Source organism: Macrobrachium rosenbergii, chromosome 54 (genome assembly GCF_040412425.1).
Source record: "Macrobrachium rosenbergii isolate ZJJX-2024 chromosome 54, ASM4041242v1, whole genome shotgun sequence".
Lineage (NCBI taxonomy): Eukaryota > Metazoa > Arthropoda > Malacostraca > Decapoda > Palaemonidae > Macrobrachium > Macrobrachium rosenbergii.
Genome location: NC_089794.1, coordinates 2,940,020 through 2,955,000, shown reverse-complemented (window position 1 = coordinate 2,955,000; position 14,981 = coordinate 2,940,020). Strand labels below are relative to the sequence as shown.

General features: G+C 49.8%; 1 protein-coding gene across 1 annotated transcript in view; it reads left to right on the top strand.

Annotated features, from left to right (window-relative positions):
- Positions 1-14,981, top strand: part of LOC136834730 (aminopeptidase N-like) — a 107,637-nt gene that overhangs the window by 46,228 nt on the left and 46,428 nt on the right.

The window sequence follows — 14,981 nt, the reverse complement described above, 5'->3', positions numbered from 1 at the left end:
ATGCACCCATGTGCTTATCCATTGCACAGCTACTTTCGACATTTTTGCTTTGTGTACTTGCATACGTAACTGGAGTTGCCTTCTTACTTCTCAACTTATCTAGTTAGGTGCCCGGTTTAGTTACAAATTCAAATAATGTATTTCGTTAGGTACATGCTCGAACTTTTGTCTACAATTTCGTTAGGTACATGCTCGAACTTTTGTCTACAATTTCGTTAGGTACATGCTCGAACTTTTGTCTACAATTTCGTTAGGTACATGCTCGAACTTTTGTCTACAACCGAACATTCATCCTTGCTCAGATCACCCTCGGTCGCTTATTTCTTCATTTAAGCGCAGAGGCTGATGGCACGGAAAATATACAAGGAAACGGTCTTTTCCTTTCTTTGTAAGAAATTCCTGTGTGTGTGTGTGTGTGTGCGTGCGCGCTCTTCTCTCTCTCTCCGCAAGACTTTCTACAAGCGGTTCCCTTCTCTTTCTCTCTCTCTCTCTCTGAAAGAAAATCCCCACCAATCTCTCTCTCTCTTCTCTCTCTCTCTCTCTCTCTCTCTCTCTTTGTGTGCGTGTGTGTGTATGTGTGCGTGTAAGACAATCCATCCACCCCTCTCTCCTTATTAAAAAGATTCATATCCTCTGTCTTTTACTCTCTTTCTCTTGGGAACGTCTTGCTATCTGTGCTCTGCTTATTTTGGATGATTTTTCCTGCAATGAGGCGAAAATTTTGCATGGTCCTACAGTTTGAGTTGTACAATTTAGTTGATTCTTTTTAGTGTGATTACCAATGTTTAACATTTTTCATATGAGCTGTATTTACCTGTAAAAAATACAAGATTTTAAACAAAGGTTTTCTAGCGAAACTTCTCCCAGCGAATTTTATCGATAAACTGCCAGGCCAGGAGCGTCTTTTATTACCACTCAAGATTCTATATGTGAAAATGACCTGGACCTCATAAGAAGTTAGAAAGGTTGTCATGGATCTAATGCCAGGTTAATAGTAACCAGAGACTAATTTGGCGGAGGAGGAGGATAGGGAAATAGAAGACAGGGACGTTTGTAGCCGATGAAAGAAGTAAGACTTCACGAGAAACGCGACTCCTATAAAGGAGTTGATTACGGATGAGTCTCAAATCCAAATGTACCTGAACAGCAAACTGCTGATAGGAGGTTCTTGCTTGAAGGAAATGAAATATAGTGACTGCCATGAGCTGTAGAGAGTCAGAAACCTTCCTAGGTTAACATGAGCCTTGTGAAGTATTTTGTCATGAAAAAGTTGGACCAACCATTGAAAGAGTGCATCATTTCCTGCGGTGATCAGGATTTGCTGACGGGACACACTGAGGAAAAAGAGTCTTCGTGGATTTGGGACTAGTCACTAAGCTTAAATGTAAAATTTTTGCCGTTATCAAAACAGAGAATGACTTCAAGCTTGGAAAAGGGGATTTAGAATTCAGTCGTGATGAGAATGATAACAAGCTGCAGAATAACCAGATTGGAATGGAGCTGCTAGGAGCTGTATGCTGTTGCTTCCGTCTGTCGGTATGAATTTATTTGTTCTCATTGTCAAGATGCTCAACAAAATTTGGTAAGGCCATAGAAGCAGGCTTTTCGTTGGGCAAGTCGATCAGATCTGTGGACTGGACTACGCTCGGAGTTCGATTTCCTTTCTTGATGAAGAGTTAGAGAATTTATTTCTGGTGATAGAAATTCAATTCTTGCTATAATGGTTCGGATTCCACAAAATTTGTAGGTCCCGTTGCTAAGTAACCTATTGGTTCTTAGCCACGTAAAAATAGGAAGGGGGGAAGGGCCAGCCCTAGGTGAGCTGTTAATCAGCTCAGTGGTCTATAAAACTAAGGTATACTTAACTTATAGAATAAAAGGAGGAAGTTGCAACTCCTTGCAGGTGAGAGAAGTAACAGGGAAACACTAAAGAAGCCTCAATATGAAAGACTTGAATGACCATAAAATTGACAGTGTGACTCATGCACCAGCTCCTGTTCCTATCTATAATGATCTTGGAGACACTTTTGGTAGGTAATTATATCTCGGTTCTAGGTATCAAAATCAAAGCAGAGAAACTTATCGATAGCCACTTTGACTCCCCGCCCACATCGCTCAGTGGAGAACTGGTGGACAGAAACAATAGACTCGAAATAGGTGTTGCAATTGTGGAGAACTTATTAACCTCATCAGTGTCCAGCCATAAAAGCAAACTGTGTTTTTTTTTCCAGAAACTATAATGACAATGGCATTTGAGGTAGAGCCAGTGGAAAAAAATCAAAACTATATTAAACACTGTACGTTTTTATGCAAAGTCACCGTTAAACTGTTGTGAAGAGGTAAAAGTGCTCATTGAAGAAAAAGATGTAGATGTAAAGTGTGTCAGTGAAACATTGCCAAAAAGTAACAGACCAGATCTCTTTGCTTTGATTGATGATTATATCCAGAGAACATAGAATGATGCAGAGATACTGTCACGTTCACAAGTTGAAATTCAGCTTGCCCTCATTCTTGGAAGTTCAAGATACACCGGTTCAAACAGAGTATCAGAAACTCCCTTGAATCGTTGCAGGGGCTATTTACTGCCACCCGAAGGCATCAGTTGATTATTTTCATTAGCCCTGCCACATCCCTCATTCCTGGAGATCTGTTGAATGATGACCTATTACGTAACAACGCAGAATTGCATAAAATTCTTCACGTATCAGAATTAAAACAAGTAAATGATTACAAAAGACACTGATATTGTTACTTCACTAGACATCGTAAGCTAACATTTTTCGCAGCAGTACTGCTGCTGCCAAAGTTATTTAAGTAAGTCTAATAGCGTACCAGAAATTTTTTAGAAGCCTTACTAATTAAAGCAAAGAAACATTTTGACACTATTTATTTAGTTTTTTACCTACGCTTGATAGAAATTCAAGAACAGATGATGCAGATTACTAGATGGCGATTTGAACTCGAGTTTTCTACGAATGTTACGATGCCTCCTGCAACGTGCCTAACCAAAGGAACAAAGGAGGCAGCGTAGAAGTGGGATACCCGTTATACTGAGGATAATAACAACTATCTCTTGACAATAGTTTTATTTAGGCATCAATTGGCTGCTGGAGAAATAGTTAACAATTGTTTATCGAACAAACGGCAAGAAACACGAGATCTAGAAAATAAGCAAAATGAAGGGAATATGTGGAATGTAATGGAAGAAATTGTCCCTTCAAAACAGAAAGGTCAGCACAGATGCTTCTTTGATATCGCCGAGGAAACATTAAACATTTGTAATGAATTTTTTGACACCTATGGAGAAAAATGATTTCTTGGTAACTTGTAAAGTCACCAATTCGGCGCCATTAATTAAGTCTCCGCTGAGCTTGTTTTCTTTGGTGACTTCCCGTTTTCTTCAAGCTAAATTAGTCACGCCTAAAACGTGCCAGGTCACGCATTTTTGTCATTTTTACTTTATGGTATTTATACGAATGTCACACATTGTGTATCACATGTTTCTTCATTCACAGGCATCAAGACTGTATCTATATTGTGTCTCTGTATGTTTCGTATTGTAATTTGTACTCGTTCACTGTATATTATTATTTATTGTTTCGACCTCAGGTCACAGTCAATTCCATTGTCTCTCACGGCCCGGCGTCAGTCGGCCGCAATATAAGCCGCCTGGATCTGTAATAAACCAGCAGTAACCTTTACCTGCTCGTTTCTTTTGACACCTTTACAGTGGTGACCCCGAGTATCCCGGAGCCATTAGCGGACTCACACGGCGACTCAGTCTTGGCTCCAGGGTTTCTCCAAAAACGCTCTTAGCGGCCTAAACACGGCGCTGTAACCAGCGTTTGAGCGTGCTGACTCGTCGGCGCACCCCATCAGCGTCACTAGCGGACCCCACACGGCGCACGAAAGTGCGTACTGACGCGAGTATCCTACTCCAGTAAGGGGGTCAAAGGAGCGAGCATGGACGCGGATATCCCCTCCTTCATGCAGTTAAACGCGGACCCCGCGGACTCCGAGGTTTACCTACCTCCCATCGCAGCCGCGCCCGCCCCCGCATCGAGGCCCTCCCGCAACTCCACACCAGCGCCCCGAACACACGACGGCCGGGCAACACAATCGCGGGCCGCCCTCACCCTAAAGCTGCCGCCGTTTACGCAGGGCAACCCATCGAGATGGCTGCGCAGGGTGGAGAGCCACTTCAGAATCGCGGACCTCACGGACGAAATCCTACAGGCCGACACAGTGCTCAACGCCCTTCCGGAGGACGTGTACAACAAATTCATCTCGCGGTACCGAGACACACACCTCACATACAGCATTACAAAAAGTTCCTCCTCGAAGCTTGCTCCTGCCCATCGCCGAGCGGGCCGCCCGTGCTATCGACCTTGCCAATAAATCCACGCCACGACCTCAAGCCAAGAGACGCTTGGGGCATGGTCGTGAGATCTCCTGTCACTACCAGTCTCGGGTGACACAAACAAGCGGCAGGAGATAAGCTTCAGACGGGAAATTTCCTTCGCCAACTCCTCCCGGAAGTACGCAACCAGATCGCTCACCCCTACACCATGCCTGTCGAGGACCTCATAGAGGCGGCACAACACCTCACAGACTCCGTCAAGGCTTCACAACGGCTAAAACCGCCCACAGCCGGTCAGCTCCGGCCCAGCCTGAAGAGGACGAGCAGCCCGTCAACGCCATCGCCAACAAACGCCCACCGAACCACAGCAGACGGTGGTCCCCGGCTTCTGTCGCTATCACAAGTGGTTCGGAAAGGACGCCCGAAACTGCCTGCCGCCCTGCTCGCTCAACCGTTCAAAAACGGGGGTGGCGGCGCCAGCAGGACAGGCCGCCATGGCAGCCGAAGAACCCAGGGCCTCAAAAACAGTAGGTTTTACGTCCGCGACACCGTCTCCGGCAGGATGATGCTGGTCGACACAGGAGCCTTCAAGTCGGTCTTCCCAGCATCCAGAGAGGACCGCAACCAGACACCAGACCCGGCCGCTTTCCTGACGGCCGCCAACGGAACCCCATCCTCTCCTACGGCACCAGGCTCCTGTCGATCTCCATCCTTGGCCAGAATTACTCCTGGGACTTCATCGTCGCGGACGAGGAACCCCACTCCTGGGGGCCGATTTTCTGGCGCACTTCGCCTGCTAGTCGACGTGGGGCGCAAGCGCCTCCTCGATCCCGACTCCTGCCGGTCTCTCCCGTTAACGGCGGGACCCAGACCCACCATCAGCGCCGCCGCCCCCACCAGTATGCACACCTTCTGTCGGAGTTCCCTGAGGTGTTTAAGCCCGAGCCGCTAAGTCCCGGGGCCCCAGCCAAGCACGGCATATACCACCATATAGTGACTAAAGGGCCCCGACACATGCGAAGTTCCGCAGGCTTCCCCTCAGCGCCTTCAGGAGGTGAAAAAGCATTCGCGGAGATGGAACGGATGGGCATCTGCAGGAAAGCCTCCAGTCCATGGGCCTCCCCCTCCACATGGTGCAGAAACCGGACGGCTCCTGGAGACCCTGCGGCGACTACAGACGGCTCAACATTGCAACGGAGCCCGACCACTACCCTCTGCCCAATATGCAAGACCTCACGGCCTCCTTTCACGGGGCCAAAATATTCACTAAATTGGACCTTCTTAAATCTTATTTTCAGGTACCTGTTGCGCCAGAGGACATACCAAAGACAGCCATCATCACGCCCTTCGGGTCCTATGTGTTCGCCTTCTCCACCTTCGGGCTGAGGAACGCCGGGGCCACCTTCCAGCGGCTCATGGACAGCATCCTGGGGACCTAAAATTCTGCGTCTGCTACGCCGACGACATTCTCATATTTTCCAGGTCTCACAGCGAACACCAGAGGCACATCAAAGCAGTCCTCCAGCGCCTCCAAGAAAACGGCCTCGTCGTCCGTTTTGACAAGTGTACATTCGGCGTCCAGAAAGCAGAGTTCCTGGGTCACGAGGTATCTCCGACAGGCGTCCGCCCTCTTACATCGAAAGTGGCAGCCGTAGCAAAATTCCCGACACCCACCTCCATCAAGGCCGTCCAGGAGTTCCTTGGGATGGTAAACTTCTACAGGCGGTTCATCCCCGGATCGCGCACACCACGCCCCTGACGGAAGTCCTAAGAGGTCAACTGAAGTCCCTGTCTTGGGGACCCAGCCAGCAGCAGGCCTTTTCCTGACGAAGGCCGCCCCTCACCAAGGCAACCGCCTTGGCACACCAGGATCCCAGGCTCCCTCCAGCTGACGACGGACGCCAGTAACGTTGCCTGCGGTGCTGTTCTGGAGCAAATCATCAACGGCGCCCCCAGCCCATCGCCTTCTTCAGCAAGAAGTTCAGTCCCGCAGAGTCCCGATACAGCACCTTCGACAGGGAACTCTGCGCGATGTACCGCGCAGTTCGGCACTTCAAGTTCCTCCTGGAGGGGACGCCCTTCACAATCTTCACAGACCACCAGCCACTGGTTCACGCCTTCACGAAGCAGGGGACGATGGTCTTCCAGACAGCAGCGCCACCTCTCAGCCATAGCCGAATTTACCTGTTCCGTCAGGTACCTCCCCGGCAAGAAAAATCCCGTAGCAGACGCCCTCTCCAGAGTCGAGTTGAACGCAGTGCAGCTTGGTGTAGATTACCAGGACCTTGCCAGAGAACAGGCCGCTGACCCAGAAACCCCAGCATACCGCACCGCCATCACATCCCTCAAGTGGCGGGACGTGACCCTCGCCCCGGAGGTCCCAGCCTGCTCTGTGACATCAGCACAGGCCAGCCCCGCCCTTTGGTTCCAGCCTCACGCCGCCGCCAGGTATTTGACATCATCCACGGCCTCTCACACCCCTCCGGCAGGACCACGGCCAAACTGCTTTCAAAAAAGTTCGTCTGGCACGGGGTGCAAAAGGACGCCACAGCCTGGGCAAAACAGTGCCTGCAGTGCCAGACCAGTAAAGTGGGTCGTCACACGCAGTCGGGGGTAGGCGAGTTCCCACAGCCAGGGCGCCGCCGGCCACATCCACATCGACGTCGCCGGGCCCCTTCCCCATCAGGCGGATCCAGATACCTCCTGACGGTGGTAGACCGTTCAACGAGGTGGCCCGGAAGCCACGCCCATGCAAGAAGCCACCGCCAGCGGCGTGCGCCGAGGCCCTGCTCTCCAGCTGGGTTAGCCGCTTCGGCGTCCCGGACCACATCACAACCGACAGGGGCCCCGCCTTCCTCTCCGAGCTGTGGTCTGCCCTGGCTCAACTGCTGGGAACCACGCACCACACCACCACAGCATACAACCCAGCGCCCAACGGCCTGGTTGAACGGTTCCACAGGTCCTTAAAGTCATCCTCATGGCCCGCTGCACCGCCGAGGACTGGAAACATCAGCTGCCGTGGGTCCTCCTCGGGTTGAGGACCGCCCCAGAGCCGACGGCACCCCATCCGCAGCTGAACAAACCTATGGGGAACCCCTCGTGGTGCCGGGAGAGCTCGTGACGGATGAACGCCACTCCCCATCTCTGCAGAGGCTCCGCGACGTGGCCGGCAAGTTCGCCCCCTTGCAGGCGCTCATACATCGACAGAGCAACCACCTTCATGCCGCCACAGCTGTCATCCGCCACCCACGTCTTCGTCAGAGTCGACGCCGTCCGTCCACCACTAACTAAGCCCTACAGGGGACCCTTCCGCGTGCTGGAACGGAACAGCAAAGGCGTTCAGCTGGCACTTCCAGGCAGGGGACGACTGGGTTTCCATAGACCGGCTAAAGCCCGCCTTCCTGTCGGAGAGTCCCGGCAGCATCGCAGCACCCTTCCGCCCAAACGCACTCCAGCACGCCCTCACCACCGCAGGCGCCGGCCGCCCAGGAAGGGACCGCCCAAACAGCAGCCTCACAGGCGGGAGGCCCCTCAGTTATCTTCAAGGAGCCGCGGCACCCTTCAGCGTCCCACCAGGTACAGGGATTAATCAGACGCGTCCCCTCGTCTTGGGAGTATTTGTAAAGTCACCACCGGCGCCATTAATTAAGTCTCCGCTGAGCTTGTTTTCTTTGGTGACTTCCCGTTTTCTTCAAGCTAAATTAGTCACGCCTAAAACGTGCCAGGTCACGATTTTTGTCATTTTTACTTTATGGTATTTATACGAATGTCACACATTGTGTATCACATGTTTCTTCATTCACAGGCATCAAGACTGTATCTATATTGTGTCTCTGTATGTTTTGTATTGTAATTCACTCGTTCACTGTATATTATTATTTATTGTTTCGACCTCAGGTCACAGTCAATTCCATTGTCTCTCACGGCCCGGCGTCAGTCGGCCGCAATATAAGCCGCCTGGATCTGTAATAAACCAGCAGTAACCTTTACCTGCTCGTTTCTTTGACACCTTTACAAACTCAGCGATCATGTGATATACGTCATACTCCAGATCCTGAGTGTTCCTTGAGAAAGGCTTGGTTCAGTTACGTTTGGGACCACACTGCCTGCACAATTGCAGGTTTGACAGACGGGAATTGTCGTAATGGTATTCTTATCTAGATTTTTTTTAACGACTTCATGTCAATTTTCACTTGTGAATGCGTCAGTTGTTACAAGGGAAAATCCTTGAATGGTGGAAATATGCTGTAATTTATCCATTGTCCAAATATGGTGATAACGATGATAACAGTGACGTTCGACCGATGTCACTGTTGCCTTCAGACCAGTGTTTTAGAAAAATAAAATGGCTACACAGCTTTACAATCATATAATGCAATATGGATCCCGCGAACAAATTAAAGACAGAAACAAAACTTACTGGAACTGTAGACGGAATCCTTAGAGATATAGATAGAAATGAGAATTTTTTATTAAAGAGATATAGATATAAATGAAATGTTCCTTTTAACTTCATGTGACTGGTCGAAAGCACTTGATAGTGTATCAAATAATTATGTCATTTTATTGTCCAAAAACTGTATTCCTTGATCATTACTGAGTTTTGGCTTAACAGATATTTAAATTAGGGACACAATCTATCAAGATTGTAACTAATATTTTAAGTACGATTGTGATATAAAATATTGCATCAGTTCCCTTAATGTTCCAGACAAAAGGCTTATGGCAATTTTCAAGAAGGTGTATCTGGCAACTGTTGGTAAGGTGGCGCAGGCGCATGATGTGCCATGATGACACTAACCGTTTCTGTTCTGTCACTTGGTTACCGTTCACCCTAGACTCCTAGAGAAAGAACCCCTTTCTTCACAAGGCTAGCTTGATCTAAAACAAACAAACGAGTCACTCGCTAATGGATATTATGCGGGTAATGAGTATCCTGGTTGCCAAACTAAATAACATTCCGTCTAAAGGAAATCAAAATCATTATCGTTTTTCCGTTTCTTATTTTTTCTTTTAAAAACTGTGGTTTTAAGGTTTTTTTTTTTTTCTTTTGACTCGGCTTAGACAGTTTTTTTTTTTGTCTGAGGATTTATTTTAGCACTCAAAACTTGTGGGGCTACATGGTTTAGGTAAACAGCATAAAAAATAAAACTTTTATTACACTGTATATTTATCATAATCAAAATATAGGTTGCTGAATATTAACGTATAAATGTTTGTCTAGGCCTATTGATCCTTTCCTGATCTGTGAAAAGCTAGGGATCGTATGATATGCATTATTATATTTGTTAATAAGTATTTGTGTGCTATTAGATTTTCATAATCAATAATGTATTCAGTAGTTATGTAACTATATAATTGATCACTAGAGGACTGAATGGTAGGCTTTTCCGAGCCTGTATGGTTGAGGACTAAGTTATTCACTGCTTGCGATTATACTCCTCACGGTGAGGTAAACCAGGAAAACAGAAATAATGTATTAACATATATATAGTAATTAACATTAATAATGATTGGTAAATAATAGCCTACTGATAGTGAATAAGAAGTCGAACTGAAACGTAACTAAAAAATTTCATGCAGTGGAAAAAAATTACTAATAAAACTTCAGTAAATGCTTTCGATTATATTTAAAGAACAACAACATCGTAAGACAAGTCAGTAGATAGTTTAAATCATAATTAAAGAGGAACTACGGTAAATTGTTTTTTTACAATTACTCAACAATAGTTGTTACTGTAGTCAAGTTCCAGTTCATGAATGCTGTTCATATCCTGATATTTTGTGCAACCCCTAAAAGAACTCATATCTCCGTTCACATATGCCATTACCATTCACTCTAGACCTACAGGTATGTAACCTCCATTAAACCATACATTTGTAATAACAATATTCCCAGTATCCTTATCTAATATATCTGATTCTCCTTCATATTTGTAAAATGACATTTTCAATTTGACGTTTTTGATGATTTGAAAAAGAAATATTGGCAGATGCATCCAAACTGGTCAACTAAACTCACCTTGCAGGCGTGCCACTCAAACCTCATCCATCAGTACTTTGCATATGACTTCTGGAGGTTTTTGTTTCTTCTGTTTAGGCTTCTCTTTGTAGTTGTGTCTGGGGAAGCCTCTTTTGTATATGGGGGTGGCTGGCTCATCTGGATTGCTGCCTGATCCTTTGTCTGAATTCTGCTCGGTCCGACATGGTGCTGCTACTGTTGCTGCTGGCTGTGAGGGGCTTGATGCTTTGTGGGCCGTATGAACCTCATTGACCATTACCAGGAACTCTTCTAAGGGCGGAGACTTTAGGCATGGCTGCTCTGTCTGACAGGGTGGTTTTGTGAGGAGTACCTCCCTCACAAGGTCCAAGGTTGACCTGGGTTGGTCTCCCTTGGCGGCCAGTGTGATGTGCCACCGCAGTTGCTTGTACACATGTGACGGGGTTTCTTCTCCTGTTGGGGCCCCCACATGGTTGAGGAAGCTCTTGGCTTTCTGGGCAGGCAGCATGCTGATGGATGACTTCAGCTGGTCCTTCAGTATGTCGTAGGCGACTAAGGATTCCAGTTCCACGAACCATCCTGTTATATGCTTAAAGATGTCGTTCGGCAGGAACTCAAGGACGGCGTCTGCTTTTCGCATCGCTGAGGTGATTTTCTTTTTGTGGAAAATTGTTTCCACCCTGAAGAACCATGCCTATGGGTGGTGAGGCGTGAAGGGCAGGAGGCATATGGAGGCAGCTGCGAGATTTTTGATGATGGCATTGGGGTCGCTGCTGGTGGCTTGGTCGGGCATCTCTCCGGCGGTCACCAATGTGAGTGAGGTACGAAATGATGTATGGAGATCTACAGCATACTACTTTATTTGCAAAACTTTCACACACGTCATAGCTTGTGTGAGTTGCAAAGTAGTCCCAACCTCTTGACAGATCGAGGAAGGGATTAAATTCAGGCATCTGTGTTTCTTTACAGACATAGATTTTTAAGAGGTGCAAAAAAAATTAGCAGGTAAAAGAGAATTGCTAATTTATTCATGATCCAGGTGGTTTATATAGTGGCAGACTGGCGTCGAGCCGCGGAATACAATGGGAGCCTCAGTGACCTGAGGTCGATAATAAATAACAATAAATACAGCGAACGAGTACACTTTACAATGTGAAAATAGACAGAAGTGAAATTGGATACAATCTTGATGCCTGTGAAAGAAGAAACATACGATACACAATTGATAACAGTAAACAAATATATACATAGTTTAAATGATTGAATTTACGTGACCTGGCACGTTAGGCATGACTAATTGTAGCAAAGAAAATGGGACGTCTCCACAGAAAACTTGCTCAGCAGAGACTTTACAAATGACTTTACAGATGAGACTTTACAAATGACTTTACAGATGACTTTAAAGATACTCCCCCCAAGACATGGGTGACGTCTGATTAGTTGGCATATCTGCTGGGGCGCTGAGGGGTGCCACGGCTGCGTGAGGACAGCGGGAAACGCTGTCTTGTGGGGGGTGCCTGATGCTTGGTGTGGGTGGGCTTTTTCGGGGCGGCCGCAAATTTTCTTTACGAGGACCCGGCTGCAGCGAAGGCTGACCAGGCGGAGGGTGCAATGCGGTGACGTCTGTGTCCTCCTCCAGGAGGGCGGGCTTGACTCGGTCTGTTGACACCCAATCGTTCCTCCCGTGAAGTGCGAGCAGGAATGCCTTATTGTTCCGCTCCAGCACGCGGAAGGGTCCCCTGTAGGGCCTGGTCAGTGGCGGGCGGACGGCGTCATCCCTGACGAAGGCGTGGGTGGTGGAGGCCAGCCCGGGCGGCATGAAGGTGGCCGACCTATCTGTGTATGTCCGCCTGCTGGGGGCGAATTTGCCGACTATGTCGCGAAGTCTCTGGACTGATGGGTTGTGGCAATCCTCTGTCACAAGCTCACCCGGGACCACGAGGGGCTCGCCGTAGGTTTTCTCAGCCGTGGACGGGGCACTGTCGCCTTGGGGGCGGTTCTCAACCTGAGGAGGACCCACGGCAGCTGGTGCTTCCAGTCCTCGGCGGTGCAGCGGGCCATAAGGGACGCCTTCAGGGACTTGTGAAACCGCTTGACCAGGCCATTGGCCGCTGGGTTGTAGGCCGTGGTGGTGTGATGCGTTGTCCCCAGCAGCTGAGCCAGGGTGGACCACAATTCGGACAGGAAGGCGGGACCCCTGTCGGTTGTGATGTGGTCTGGGACGCCAAAGCGGTTGACCCAACTGGAGAGCAGGGCCTCGATACATGCGCTGGAGGTGGCTTCTTGCATTGGCATGGCTTTGGGCCACTGCGTTGAGCGGTCTACCACTGTCAGTAGGTATCTGGATCGGCCTGATGGGGGAAGGGGCCCGACGACGTCGATGTGAATGTGGCCGAAGCGTTGCTCTGGCTGCAGGAACTTGCCTACCCCGGACTCTGTGTGACGTCCCACCTTGCTAGTTTGACACTGCAGGCACTGCCTCGCCCAGGTCCTCACGTCCTTCTGCACTCCGTGCCAGATGAATTTCCCTGACAGCAGCTTGGCTGTCGTCCTGCCGGAGGGGTGTAAGAGGCCGTGGATGACATCAAATACCTGGCAGCGGCGGGAAGCTGGCACCAGGGAATGGGGCTGGCCGGTACTCGACGTCGCAGAGGAGACTTGGGCCCCCGGGGGCGAGGGGCACGTCCCGCCACTTCAGGGATGTGATGGTGGTGCAGTAGGCTGGGGTCTCTGGGTCGGCGGCCTGTTCCCTGGCGAGGTCTTCGTAGTTGATCCTGAGCTCCACCGCGTTTAGCTCGACTCTGGAGAGGGCGTCTGCCACAGGGTTCTTCCTGCCGGGGAGGTACTTGATGGAGCAGGTGAATTCGGCGATGGCCAAGAGATGCCGTTGCTGCCTGGAAGACCATGTGTCCCCCTGCTTGGTGAAGGCGTGTACCAGCGGCTGGTGGTCCGTGTAGATTGTGAAGGGCGTGCCCTCCAGGAGGAACTTGAAGTGACGGACTGTACGGTACACTGCGCAGAGTTCTCTGTCAGAGGTGCTGTAGCGGCCCTCTGTGGGGTTGAACTTCTTGCTGAAGAAGGCGATGCGTAGGAGAGGATGGGGGACCCGTTGGCGGCCGTCAGGAAGGCAGCCAAGTCCGGTTCTCGCTTGAGGTCCTCTCTGGATGCCGGGAAGATTGATCTTACGGCCCCCGTGTTGACCAGCATCATCCTGCCGGAGACGGTGTCGCGGACGTAGAAGCCTACTGGTTCTGGGCTCCTGGGTTCTTCTGCTGCCATGGCGGCCTGTCCTGCTGGCCGCCGCCTCCCCTGTTTTTTGAACGGGCGAATGAACAGGGCAGCAGGCAGTTCCGGGCGTCCTTGGCCAAACCGCTTGTGGTAGTGGCAAAGCCCTGGAGAATTCCACCTGCTGTGAGGCGTTGGGTGCCTCCTGGCGACTACATTGACCTCCTGCTCTGCGCCTTCCTCCTACTGGATGGTGCTGACTGGTAGTGCGGTTGCTGGTAACCGCTTCGTTGCCCTCACGGAGTCCGTCAGGTTCTGTGCCGTGCGGATCAGGTCGTCGAGGGGCATGGCGTAGGGCTCAGGGATTTGTATCCGGACCTCCGGGAGGAGCTGCCGAAGGAGGAGCTCCCGCGACAGGCTTATTTTGTTTTGTTTTCCTGTGCCGTCAGTGTCTGGGAGGGTGAGGAGGTCTTGAATCATGCCCCATGACTCCATGATGCTCTGATCCTGCAGCGGGCTGACGGCAAGGTTGAGGGTGCGGGCACCCTGCTCGGCGACTGGCAGGAAGCATGCCTCGAGTAGGGACTTCTTCAGGAGGTGGTAGGTGAGAGGGGGGGTGCGGTGGACACCCACGGGACGAGCTTTCTGTAGGTTTCCTCCGGCAGGGCGTTGAGTACTGTGTCCGCCTGCAGCACCTCGTCGTTGAGTTCCGCCAGCCTGAACTGGCTCTCAACCCTGTATAGCCATGCCAATGGATTCCCCTGCGTGAACGGTGGCAGTATTATGGACAGGGTGACCCGTGATTGTCCTGCCGGGCAGGGCGCTGGGCAGGGGAGAGTGTGGGAATTGGGCAGGGGTGTGGAGGAGCAATCAGAGCCTCGGTGCGGGGCGGGAGTGGGTGATATGGGAGGGAGGCAGGTATCTGAATCCGCGAGGTTAGCAGTTAACTGAACAAGGGAAGGGATGTCTGCGTCCATACTCGCTCTTTGCCCTCTTAACTGGAGTAGGGTACTCGCATCAAAACGCACTTGGAAGCGCGCCGTGTGAGTCCGCTAATGACGCTGGTGATTTTGCCGACGAGTGTCAGCACGCCCAAACGCTGGTTCAGTGCCGTAATTAGTCCGCTAAGGGCGTGAGTAAGTTCTTAAAGCCAAGACTGAGTCGCCGTATGGGTCCGCTAATGGCTTCGGGAACCACTCCGGTTTCACCACTTTAAGAGGTGCAAAAAAAAAACCAGCAGGTAAAAGAGAACTGCTAATTTATTCATGATCCAGGCGGTTTATATAGCGGCAGACTGGCGTCGAGCCACTTAATACAATGGGAGCCTCATTGACCTGAGGTCGATAATAAGTAACAATAAATACAGCGAACGAGTACACTTTACAATGTGAAAAT